Below are 12,669 nucleotides of genomic sequence, written 5' to 3' on the forward strand. Positions count from 1 at the left end.
ATCCATAATCAAATCATCTAAAGAATACATAAATTGCCGTTTTCTTTTTCATCCAACATAAAAGTATCATAAATGATCAAGATGTAATTTTTCATGTTTTTCTAGTATTTTCATCTTGGTGACATGTGGTAAATTATAAAATATTTTCATTTATCTGATCCCCATGATAGAAAAAAGGAACATATTTAATGCAACTTAACATTTTTGCCTTGTTCTTGTACAACATTTGATGTAGCCCAAACCCTTCAAAGTAATAAGTTCAAAATGTCAGATTCTTCATTAAAATTTTCCTAATTCCAACTCTAACTTTAACCCTAACTCTTAAACCTAATCTAACCCTAACTCTAACCCTAATCTAGCTCAAACCCTAATCCTAACGAGTTCTTTTTCTCATGTATGATATATTGATGTGTAGACTAGATGATGTACGATTTGTATCTTTTAAATATAAATTTGTATACTAGACTACATGTATATATATGTATATTTACAATATATACATTAGCTTGATCATTGTAGACATGACTTCACATGATCAGCCTGCTCATCAACCTAAGGGTGATGAGGCTCAGATTGTTCATTAAAATCTTCCAACTCTACTTTACCTCTACAATGAAAGCAAATGTCTGCTTATTACAATTTTAAAAATTACCATATTTGATAGATTTTCAGGAAAAACATATTTTTCCATTTTTGTTAATTTTCAAAACTCATCCTACGAATCCCAATTTTTCCCAAGAAAAGCCCCCAACTAAGGCAAGATGAATTGCCAACTAATTGACAAAATGAAGAATATGGTTTCAAATTTATTTTTTAAAATAACATTATAAAAATTTGAAAAAAAAAATCCAAATTTGGAGGTCAAAATGAAATTTCAAGCTCCCAAAAAAAATGTCAAAAATCCAAATAACTCCTCTTCATGCAACTTCCTATAAAATTTTAGCCAAAACCCACATCCGAGTCAAAATTTATGACCCCCGAATGCTCCTGCATCATTATCCCCCGCTTGAAAAGAACACAGCTCCTACAAGTTCTGGTTCTCAAATTTATTCAATTTAGGCTCATCTAGCTTCTACAAATCCCATTATGTAATCCAGGTGCTATCTGTCAGTGCCAACCCTTCCCATTGCATGAGATATCTATTGTAGTCACCCTAGTGAGTTTGAGCAATCTTCATGTCTAGAATCTATGCAACCTTTCTCCTTTTCTTGATGGAGATGATGTGTGTCTAGTCTACCACATCCTCCTTTTTGATAGAGGCATCATCACCATGGAAAGTATATAAATCAAAAATATTAAACATAGGAGATATATCAAGACCACTGGAGAGCTCTACCTCATAAGCATTATCATTAATCTTCTTCAAAATCTTACAGGGATCAATTTTCTTATATTTCAATTTATGATATGTCCTGGTAGGAAACCTCTCCTTTCTTAGATAAACCATCACTGATCACCTGCACTAAACACCTGATACCTTTGAGTAGCATCTGTGGAAGCTTTGTACTACTTATTGTTGTCCTACAACTTCTATCTCACATCTTCCTACAATTGATAGAGCTACCTTGCAAAGGCTTCTCCATCATCATCGACTCTGTCACCCAAGGAAAGTTGCACCAAATTGAGAACACCTTGAGGATTATGACCATAAATAACTTGAAATGTTGACTTGCTAGTTGACCTATTCACCAAGCTATTATAAGAAAATTCTACCGAGGGCAATGCCAAATCCCATTGTTTGGGCTTCTCTCCAACAATGCATCGCAACAAATTATGCAAATTGTGATTGACAACTTATGTTTGTCCATCAATTTGTGTTTGATAAACATTGCTAAACTGTAACTTTGTCCCCATTTTCTTCCATAAGGTCCTCTAGAAATGACTCAAGAACATAGTATCTCGATTAGAGGTGATCATTTTTGGAATCCCATGCAATCTAACTATTTCAAAAAAAAATCACTCGGCCACCCTAGTGGCATCACTAGTTTTCTTACAAGTAATGAAATGAACCATTTTTGAGAATCTGTCAAGATAGAGTCATTACCTCATTGTGTATGTGGAAATCCCAATACAAAGTCCATACTCAAGTCTATCCACAATATTATTGGTGCTGGTAATGGCATGTACAATCTAGTGTTCTAGGAGTGCCCTTTGGCTAGTTGACAAATCTAACACCTTTCCACAAATCTGGTGATATCTCGCTTCATCTTTGGCCAATAGTACTTATTTGCTACCAATGCTATTGTTTAATCCTTCCCAGAATGCCTGACCATACCACTACTATGAACTTCTCTAATAACATTTTCCCGCATTTAGCCTACAGGAACACACAACCGCTTCCTCTTGAATAAATAATCATCTTGCATAAGATACTCACCCTGAATAGTGTTTGCATGCCTAGGTATTGGATTCTTCAACTGACCAACAATTTCCCAAAAGTCACTATCAAATTCATACAAGTTTTTGATTACATCAAAACCAACCACTTCTATTTCCATGATGGTCAGAAGAACAACTTGCCTACTCAACCAACATCATACTATTTCCCTGATTTATGCTTTAGAACAAAAGTAAACCCTTGTAGGAAAGAGACCCATTTTTCATGTCTACTATTCAATTTCTTTTGTGTCTTTAAGTATTTTAGAGAAATATGATCTATAAACAATACAAATTCTTTGGCTACTAGACAATGCTTACAGTGTCTCAAAGCTTGCACAATTGTATAGAATTCTATATCATACGTAGAATATTTTTTTCTCATGCATCATTCAATTTTTCACTAAAAATTGCAATTTTCTTACCTTCTTGATTGAGTACAACACCAATGCCCACATGTGAGGCATCAGAGTCCACTTCAAACACTTTATCAAAATCCATTGGGGCTAGTATTGGAGCTTCAGTGACCTTCTTTAAGTATTGGAAACTCTCTTCAGCCTCTTTGGTCCATGAAAACTCCTGACCCTTAATACAGTTTGTCATAGGTGTTACAATACTACTAAAATGACAATTGAAATTTCTATAGAAAGTAGCCAAGCCATGAAAACTTGTCACCTCAGTGATACTGCGTGGACAATGCCATTCAAGAATGGCTCAAACTTTCTCTAGATCCATCTTGACACCATCTACAAAAATGACAAACCCCAGAAAAACCAAGCTTGCTTGCATGAACCTACACTTCTTCAAACTAGCATAGAGTTTCTCTCTTCTTAATACCCCCAATATGATCCTCAAGTGTTGCAAATATTCTTTCCTTCCCTTACTAAAAATCAATTTATCATCAAAATAAACTACTACAAACTTACCAATGTAGGTACGCAACATGGTGCTCATGAGTCTCATAAAAGTACTAAGTGCGTTGGATAAACCAAAAGGTATAACCTTCCATTCATACAAACCATCCCTAGTTGTAAAGTAGTTTTCCACTCATCCCCCTCTTTGATGTGGATTTGGTGGTATCCCCTTCACAAATTAATCTTAGAGAAATATGAACTACTCCAGCAAGAACATCTATAATGTCATCTAAACGTGGGATAGGAAAATGATACATGATGGTTATCCTATTGATGGCTCAACTGTCTATGCACATCCTCCAAATTCCATCTTTCTTTTGGGTTAATAGTGTTGGGAAAGCACATGAACTCATGCTTTCTTTTACTAAACCTTTTTGTATGAGCTCAGTCACTTGTTTGTCTAGTTATGCATGTTGTGTCAGACTCATTTTGTATGTCACTTGATTGGGAAGACTTACTCTTGGAATAAGGTCAATATGATGTTGGATATCTCATTTTGGGGGAAGTCGATTAGGTAGCTTCTAGCGGTATAGTCAAGTCTTCCTCTTTCCCCTTTTGTACTACTAATACATAACAACACCTTGTTACTTTAATCTCATTGACAAGTTCTTTTTTTCAGATAGCATACTTTTAGTTTTTCCATCACCACTCAGAGGTAATAAGATTACCATAGATCGATCCTTCCAGAAGGTGTAAGTTTTCTTTTCCCTATTATGAACAACCTTTCTGTCATACTGCCAGGGATGACCCAAGAGGACATGGCATGCGTCCATTAGAATCACATCACACCATAGCACATCCTTGTAGATCTTTCCTATGGAAAATTCAACAAGGCACCTCTTATCTACTATGAAAGTTCACTTCTCTTTTTTAACCATGAAATCTGATAAGGATGAGGGCACTTTCACACTAGAGATTTAGCTTCACCATTTCTTTAGAAACCATATTCTCATAACTGCCTCCATCAATAATTACTTGACATACCTTTCCTCCTGAGGTACACCTTGTCCTGGAAAATATGTTGGTTCTAATCCATGAATCATCAATTATTTTCTCCTCTACATCCTCCTTGGATGGAATAATCATTGTCCTCCTCATCATGAGGCTTTCTCCAATATCTGGAGCCACTTCTTGTCTAGATCCTTTGTTTTCAGCTTGGGCTAGGTTCTGGATGGCTCTCCTTGATTTCTACCTTGCATGTTGAAATTGGAACACTCGAAGGCTTTGTGTCCTTCTTCTCGACACCTAAAACAAGTGAAAGGTCTTCTTTGGTTTTCCTATCCTCTTCTGCTTTCGTAGCCTCAGCCTCTTTGAAACCTCATTCCTCTTTCTTGATTTGGAAGATCTTGCTTAGTGTCTATATTTTTTTAGATCCTTGAAAAGACTCTCCCCAACCATTATTAGAACCTCCCTAAAATGGAGTTGAGGTACCCCTTCAACCACCTCTATTCCTCTAGATGTATTGCCTATTTTTCTTTTCTTCAGCCTTTAGAGCTAATTTCTAGGCTTCCTCCATACTATCAATAGGATGCATACTCAATTCATTGTGGATAGAGAATTTTATGCCATTAATATATCTAGTAGTCATATACTCATTATTTTCTTGATGCTCTATGCACATGGATATCTTGTAGAATTCGTTTGTATAGTCTTGCACTGAAGACAAGTTTTGCTTCAAATTTTGGAACCTACAAAATAGGGTCTTTGAATAATCCATAGGTAAGAATTTTTCTTTCAGCTTTTTCTCCATCTTGCTCCATGTCTCAATCTTTTTCTTTTCCTTTCTAGCTCATTCCTTTTGGAGGTGATCCCACCATATCATTGCATCTCCTTTTAATTTTGTGCATGCAAACTTCATCTTCTTTTCTTCTGGCATAGGCTTCCATTTGAAAAATTTCCCCATCTCATTTAGCCAATCTATCAGTTCTTTTGACTTAAGACTACCAACATAGTTTGATTGTCAATCTTTATTGCTTTACTTCTTCCTTCCAAAGCCCTAAGAACTCTATATTCATAGCTCATTTCTTCCAGCCTTTCGCTTATATTTCCTTCATTTTGATCAGCAGCACTTCAATTTTCTTCTACATCAAATTCATTCCCTCTTAGTACTCATTGATTATCTAGTCACTCATTGAGTCATTCAATCTCCCTCTACATATCCAACATCAATCTTTACATTGGCATGACACCTCCTCTTCCTCTTTGTCTTCCTGTCTTAGCCATCTTCCTACTCTAATACAAAATGATGTAGCCCAAACCCTGCATAGTAATAACTTAGAAAATCACACAACACAAAAATTACAAAATTCCAAATTATTCATTAAAATCTTCTAAGTCTACTCTTCCTCTTCAATGAAAGAAAATGACTACTTATTACAATTTTGAAAATTACCATATTTGGTAATTTTCGAGATTTTTTTTTCCATTTTTGATAATTTTCAAAACTCATCCTACGAATCCCAATTTTTCCAAAGAAAAGCCCCCAACTAAGGAAAAATGAATTGCCAACTAATCGAAAAAATCAAGAATACAATTTTGGATTCATTAAAACAAATAACTTAATAAAAAATTGAAAAAAAACATAAAAATCTAAATTCGAAGGTCAAGATGAAATTTTAGGCTCTCGAAAAATGTCAAAATGACCACCTATCAAGCTGAGCTCATTCGACAATTCGAATAACTCCTCCTCACGCAACTGCATATAAAATTTTAGTCAAAATCCACATTCGAGTGAAAAGTTATGACCCCTGGATGCTCCTGCATCACTTCACATGATCAACCTACTCATCAACCTGAGGGTGATGAGGCTTCTATTGTATTTCCTACTAGTACAGCTCTTGACGTGGCTCTTGTTGCGGCTCATGGTGTAGTTTTTGGTGTTGCTCGTGGTGCCACTCATGGTGGGGCTTGTGGTGCAGCTTGTGGTGGGGCTCCTGGTACGACTTGTTGTAGGGCTCCTATGTGGCTCCTAGTGCAGCTTGTCGTGGGACTCCTATGTGGCCCATGTTGTAGGTCTTGGTGTGGCTCTTGGTGTGGCTCCTACTACAGGTCCTGGTGTGGCTCCTACTACAGGTCCTAGTGTGGCTCCTATTGTGGGTCCTACTATGACACCTCTACACATTGATATTGATGCACTATTTACATTTGCAACGTAGGAGGTTATTAGTTTAGAGAAATCGATACTATCCTCTTATGATGGTTTATATAGAGACATCTGTGAAACCATATGTAGGTGTTTACAAGATCTGATTGCTAGATCTAGAGGACATCATTCATTTATCCCTGATGTATTAGTTGTCATATCTAGGGAGTTTAGAGTTGAGATTTCAAGAGATGCATCTTTTGATAATGTCAAGAGGGTGGCCCCCAAAGATGTGATCAAACGAGATTGGTTTCCATCATATGAGGGTACCCAGGATAGGGTGAGGGACTATTGAGTGACATGTTGCATAGATTTTGTTGTTGCTAGTATGATATATCCTCATTTCTTAGCCACACATGGTCATTATCCTAATAATGATCAAATATGTCTTTATTTTGCACAATAGTTGTATGTTGAGTTCTACGCGGGGCTCAACATCAACTACTTAGATATTTTAGATTATTGTGGATAGGGGCATGGTCAGATTGTAGATCATGACCAATATCGCAATGTATAATGTCTGCCACCCCTAGATGTCAAATAGATTGTTGGGCTAGAGGGGAGCAATTGACGGTATTGGACACATTGCATCTACGACTACTAGTATCACATCTGACTCTCTTGGTTGGTATATTCACACTCGATGAGTCATCTACGTCGAGTAGCTTCAGAGGCATTGAGTGACACTTCAGGCACCTCCCTTGAGGCATATAGAGCTTCTAGACTCCCAGTACTAGGTGATGTTTGGGTAACAACACAAACCTGTGTCACCCTTTTGTAAAGGAAAAGGCTAACAAAAGTAGAATTGTTCACCTTCAATGAGATAAAAAATGGTATTATTATTTAGAATTTGAAAATGAAGTAAACTAGTGAAACGTGTAGAAATGGATGAATTTTAGGATTGTAATTTTTAATAATTATTTGGAATAAGAATTGATATATTTTCCTAATTTGTATAGATAATTTTTTTGTTGTTGAAAAATGCTAAAAGAATATGGTTTTAGTTCCCACCACAAAACTATATGATCTTATTTTCATTTGAACTAAGACTATGTTATAGATAACATATATAGCTAGAACAATCGAAAATAAAAATTGACTTAAGACCTATATTTCCTCTATTATAATGATTCAAATTTATACTTGCTTGAAATCGATAGTTTTCACCTCCCACCACATTTTTCAAAACAAAGCTATTCTAACTAGAAGAAAAATTAAATGTTCTAGAAGATGACTCTCTCCTCTAGAACATCATGTAATTTTTAAATTTTTTTGATATGATTTAATATTTTTTCTTTCTCAAAATTGACATCTTTTTTAGTGTTAAAATACGTGTTTGTAAAATTTTTTAATTACAATATACTATATATCTAATTAAAATACTATAAATTCTATATGAATTTTTTTTTACTTTGAGCTCTATAAAATGGTGTTCATATGTTACTAAAAAAATATCATAGAAAATAATAAGTGTTATTGAAATGTCAATTTTATGAAATAAAATTTTATTTCTTTAGTAATTGGATACAAACTAGTATAGTACATCCATTTAATAGACATTGTCAATTAGAAAAGTGTGAGCCCATAAATAACTTAGCTAGAATGAATTTATCTAGATCATATGTTTTAACAAAATTGATTTTTGGATAAAAATACTCAAATTTAGTCACTCTAATAAGTCAACCTAAAAGGTGACACAACTTTGTACTTTTACTCATTCGTGCTCTTTGTGGACAACACACACATATGGATCTAGCGCTATATTTTTTAGAGGACCTATTGTAAGGTATCAATTATATTTCTCATATATAGGGGATACTAGTTCACTCTATGATGGGCACCACTAGACTACATCAGAGCCCCATATTTCCATAGGCACAAACCACACTAGTGATAGTCGCCACACAACATAGCTCACAACATTCTGCACCAGGCTCACGACACTCTATAGATGGCTCAGGCATACGAGTTGGAGATGTGAGGATCACAATTGAGGACCTTCATGATTTTGGTGAGTATTTACGAGGGCTATCTAAGATTGATACTAGTCAAAGCATGGGATTTTCATTATACATGGACATGTTATTCTAACCCAACAGTGATTCTATGCTATTACCTAGCCAGTTACACATGTTACTTCACTCATCATTACTAGCAGTTGGAGATTGTGATGTTGAGGGTGCTTTAGGAGATTGTGGTGCTAAGGGTGCTTCAATAGGTGTTGGAGCTTCAAGAGATGTTGTTGGTGTATTAGGATGGGATGTTGACACTAGTACTAGAGGTGCATCGATAGATGATATGATGGAGTCTAATGATCATCCTCCAACTCCTGAGACCTAGGTACATATATAATATTTTTAAATTTAAATATATGAAATTTAAAAATAGTTTAGATAGATATTTAAAAATTATAATAAATTAAATAAATTGTGCAAGCACAGGTCACCGAGCACATTATTACATCTAGTGTTGGGTTGGGGCATGTGCGTCAAAGAGAGGATTCTATTGAGACACCTAGTAGTGCTTAGGTACAAGTTTTAAATAGTTTGTAAAGTTATTTATGTTTCAAACAATATGCATTTGTATTCATGTACGCATGTATATATATGTTTAGATAGTTCTAATGTATATATATATATATATTTGCAGGGCTTGGTTGTTGCACCTCGGCCACAAGATGTACAACAGACTTGATTAGAGGGTCATTATGTTCATATGCATCTTGAGGGGTCCCTCCAGTAGTACTAGATTTATGTATTTTTTGATGCATTTATATATTCGAGACTTACATGCATTTTTTGTTCACACGGTTTGCATACACGTGTTTCAGTATAGATATTGGATCTAGATGTTCATTCTTGAGACATACATGCATATTTTTGTATTTTAGTAGAGCATTCTTCATGAATTAGATTATAGAGTTTAAACTTTAGATTTTTTTGCAATCATTATAAAGTAATCAAATTAACTTCTCTTTACCTACTTCAGTAGTTAAATATGAAGAAGTTCCAAATTGATTTATGAACCTAATTTATAATTCAGAAAAATAATAATAACATAGGGTGATTGAATTGAATTCATTACTTGTTTTTTTTTAATTACATCTAATTAACATTGTATTGTTATCATCACTAGCTTATGTTCAAACAATGTGCCCTTTTCTTCTAAGCATGCCCATTTTATCTAAGTAGTTGAGCTATTTTTCATGGAAAGTATATTAATATAGGTGCTTAAAACTATTAAATTAACCCAAATAAATTAGATTATAGATTTAAAACATTATATTTATTTGTAATCATTATAAAATAATCAAGTTAATTTCTCTTCACCGAATTCAACAATTGAATATTTAGAAGTTCCCTTTGGGTATATCAAGCCAAACAACTTTAAATTAATTCAAATTATTACAAAATAAATATTAAGAAGAAGTAATAGATAAGATAATATTATTAAATTAATATAACATATATCCCTTATAATTGTTAAATCAATTAGTAGGACTAAAGATACATTTTTTTTTTAATGTGGATAAGAATATGCTAGTAGGTAAGTTAATACATTATTTTAAAACACTTCTACAAAATATAATATTCTTAAAAACCTTCATCCATGGTAATTAATATTATTAAAATTTATACATTTAAAAGTCCTAAAATTAGATATATCAAGCCAAACAACTTTAAATTAATTCAAATTATTAAAAAATAAATCTTAAGAAGAAGTAATAGATAAGATAATATGATTAAATGAATATAACATGTCTCTTTAGTAGGACTAAAGATACATATTTGTTTTATGTGGATAAAAATATGCTGGTAGGTAAGCCGATACATTATTTTAAGAATCTTTTACAAAATATAATATTCTTAAAAACCTTCATCCATGGTAATTAATATTATTAAAATGTATACATTTAAAGGTCCTGAATTTTGATATATCAAACCAAACAACTTTAAATTAATTCAAATTATTATAAAATAAATTTATCTTAAGAAGAACTAATAGATAAGATAATATTATTAAATTAATATAAGATTCATCCATTCTAATTGTTAAATAAATTATTATTAACAAAATATCTACATTTAAAGGTCCTAAAATTTCATTTAAATTAAATTAGATCATCTCAAAGCCTAGTTCAACCATGGTGTACACTTACAACATGTAATATCTTCTCATGATCTTCATTGTCTAGTCTCTACTTGTGACATACATGTTTAAATTTAACTAGATGTAAAACAAAGCCTGATGACAACAACCAAGTGGTTGTATTGTAAAACCTTGTTGTCAGGTTGATAATCAACAAAGTGTATTCCATGTTGGACTATTTTGTCTTGCTTCAAATATGTTCCATGTATCACAACAGAACCTGCACCACAAAGCTAAATATTTTAAAATTTGATAGATATAAAGCTACCTAGATATATATAAATTCATATATGTGCGTGCACATGTATGTATAATACCTATGGGGAACAACATTTCATCACTTTCTTTGGGATCATATAACTTTGTCCTCTCCGTAATACATCACAATAAATAATAACTGCCAACTTCATGATTTTTAGTCTCAACAATCACTGCAAAGACATCTCCTACAGAACAAGTATGCATACATGTACATTCTATAAGATAGTTCATTGATAATTAAATAAAAAATTGAGATTAACTAGCAAGTTGAGATTAATTTTTATGATACTTACCCACTTCTACCAATCCAGAGATATGATTATAATCATCAGAAATCAATGGGATATCATCAAAATTTTCATCATATTTATCAAATGTATCAGTAGCATCAAGTGGTACAAAAATCCATGCACCTGTATATCCACATGTTTGATTGATGTATTCTTGATAGCCTTCATAATGCAACTACCAATAAAAAATGAGTATTCTCTTGTCTTCAATGTCCAATTGCAATTATCTGTACTCATGACTGAATGTAAGGAACGTGTCTTTTCTATACTCTTGCAACCATGCCTGTTTTTTCTATTAACACCTAAAAGTTCATTACAAAAATATGGACAAATTAAATTTAAACTTCAACGAATCAAGATAAATTTCAAAACTTAATTACATAAAATTTAAACAAATGTACACATTCATACCTATTATCCCCCAAAAGACTCTATATAGTACCTGTAGACTCATTCTTGATGATGTCCCAACCTTGTTTGATGCAGAATGTGTCTTACACCATTCAACAACATCATGTACATTATTTATACAAACTCCCTTATAATTTATTCGATACTTTTGTAGAGCATGTTTGATGCAAGCTCCATCACCATCATGTTCACCTTTTCCATGGCCACTCTTGAAGAAACTCCATATGTGTTTGATATTCTCATTACAATGATATTGACATAATGCATTAAATGGTCTAGATGATTTGAACTGTGCAACACATCCATCAGACCAAACATAATTTTTATCAACATTTATGTCTCTTTCTTTCAAATAAGGAAAAAACATATTGAAGTAATGTTCTACATAGTGAATGTCATGTTCTTTATCATCACTAATATAAAAGTGATATTCCTATTTAATGACTTATGCTTCAAGTGTACTCTAAACACCATCCAAATCTAGCTGTGCATGTCTATAACAAATATGTACCATAATAGTGACCTGCTTAGAAAAGAGATAATCTGATTGAATTTCTTTATGATGAACAAAGGAATAATTCTCTACAAAATCAACAATTGATACAATCGTTTCAAGCGAAAAATTATCTCTTGAAGTTTGAAACTTTCATGCTTGCCACTTTGCAAAAAATGTGTGATGAATAGAAGGTTTGTAAGAATTTTCCTTAGGGAAAAATCACCCAAGATCAAGAAACTCAAGCACTAGCACTATTTACATTCCAATTTTTTTCCCTAAAATTTTTGAGTTGTTACATATGGTATCAGAGTCGAATATGAATTGATTATGAATCTTGTAACGATAGGAAGCCTTAAAATATTTTCCAAAGTTACATATATGTTGGCCTTGTTATATTCAGACTCTCATAGAGATATCTAGCTTCTTCTTCATTTTACAATTTCTTTTCATTTTTCTTGCTCTGTTACGGTGTCCTTAACACCTGAATTTATACATATTTGCATGCTATAATCAATTTCTTTTTGTGGAGATCCAAAGGAGGTGTCTAAGTCTAAGTTATAGCCAATTTGACTGCATAGGAGTGAGTCATGTAAGGATGCATCTTGTATTTCTTTCCTTATTTTATTCTTA

Source organism: Cupressus sempervirens, chromosome 3 (assembly GCF_028749045.1).
Source record: "Cupressus sempervirens isolate cs-2001-9-10 chromosome 3, ASM2874904v1, whole genome shotgun sequence".
NCBI classification, from domain to species: domain Eukaryota; kingdom Viridiplantae; phylum Streptophyta; class Pinopsida; order Cupressales; family Cupressaceae; genus Cupressus; species Cupressus sempervirens.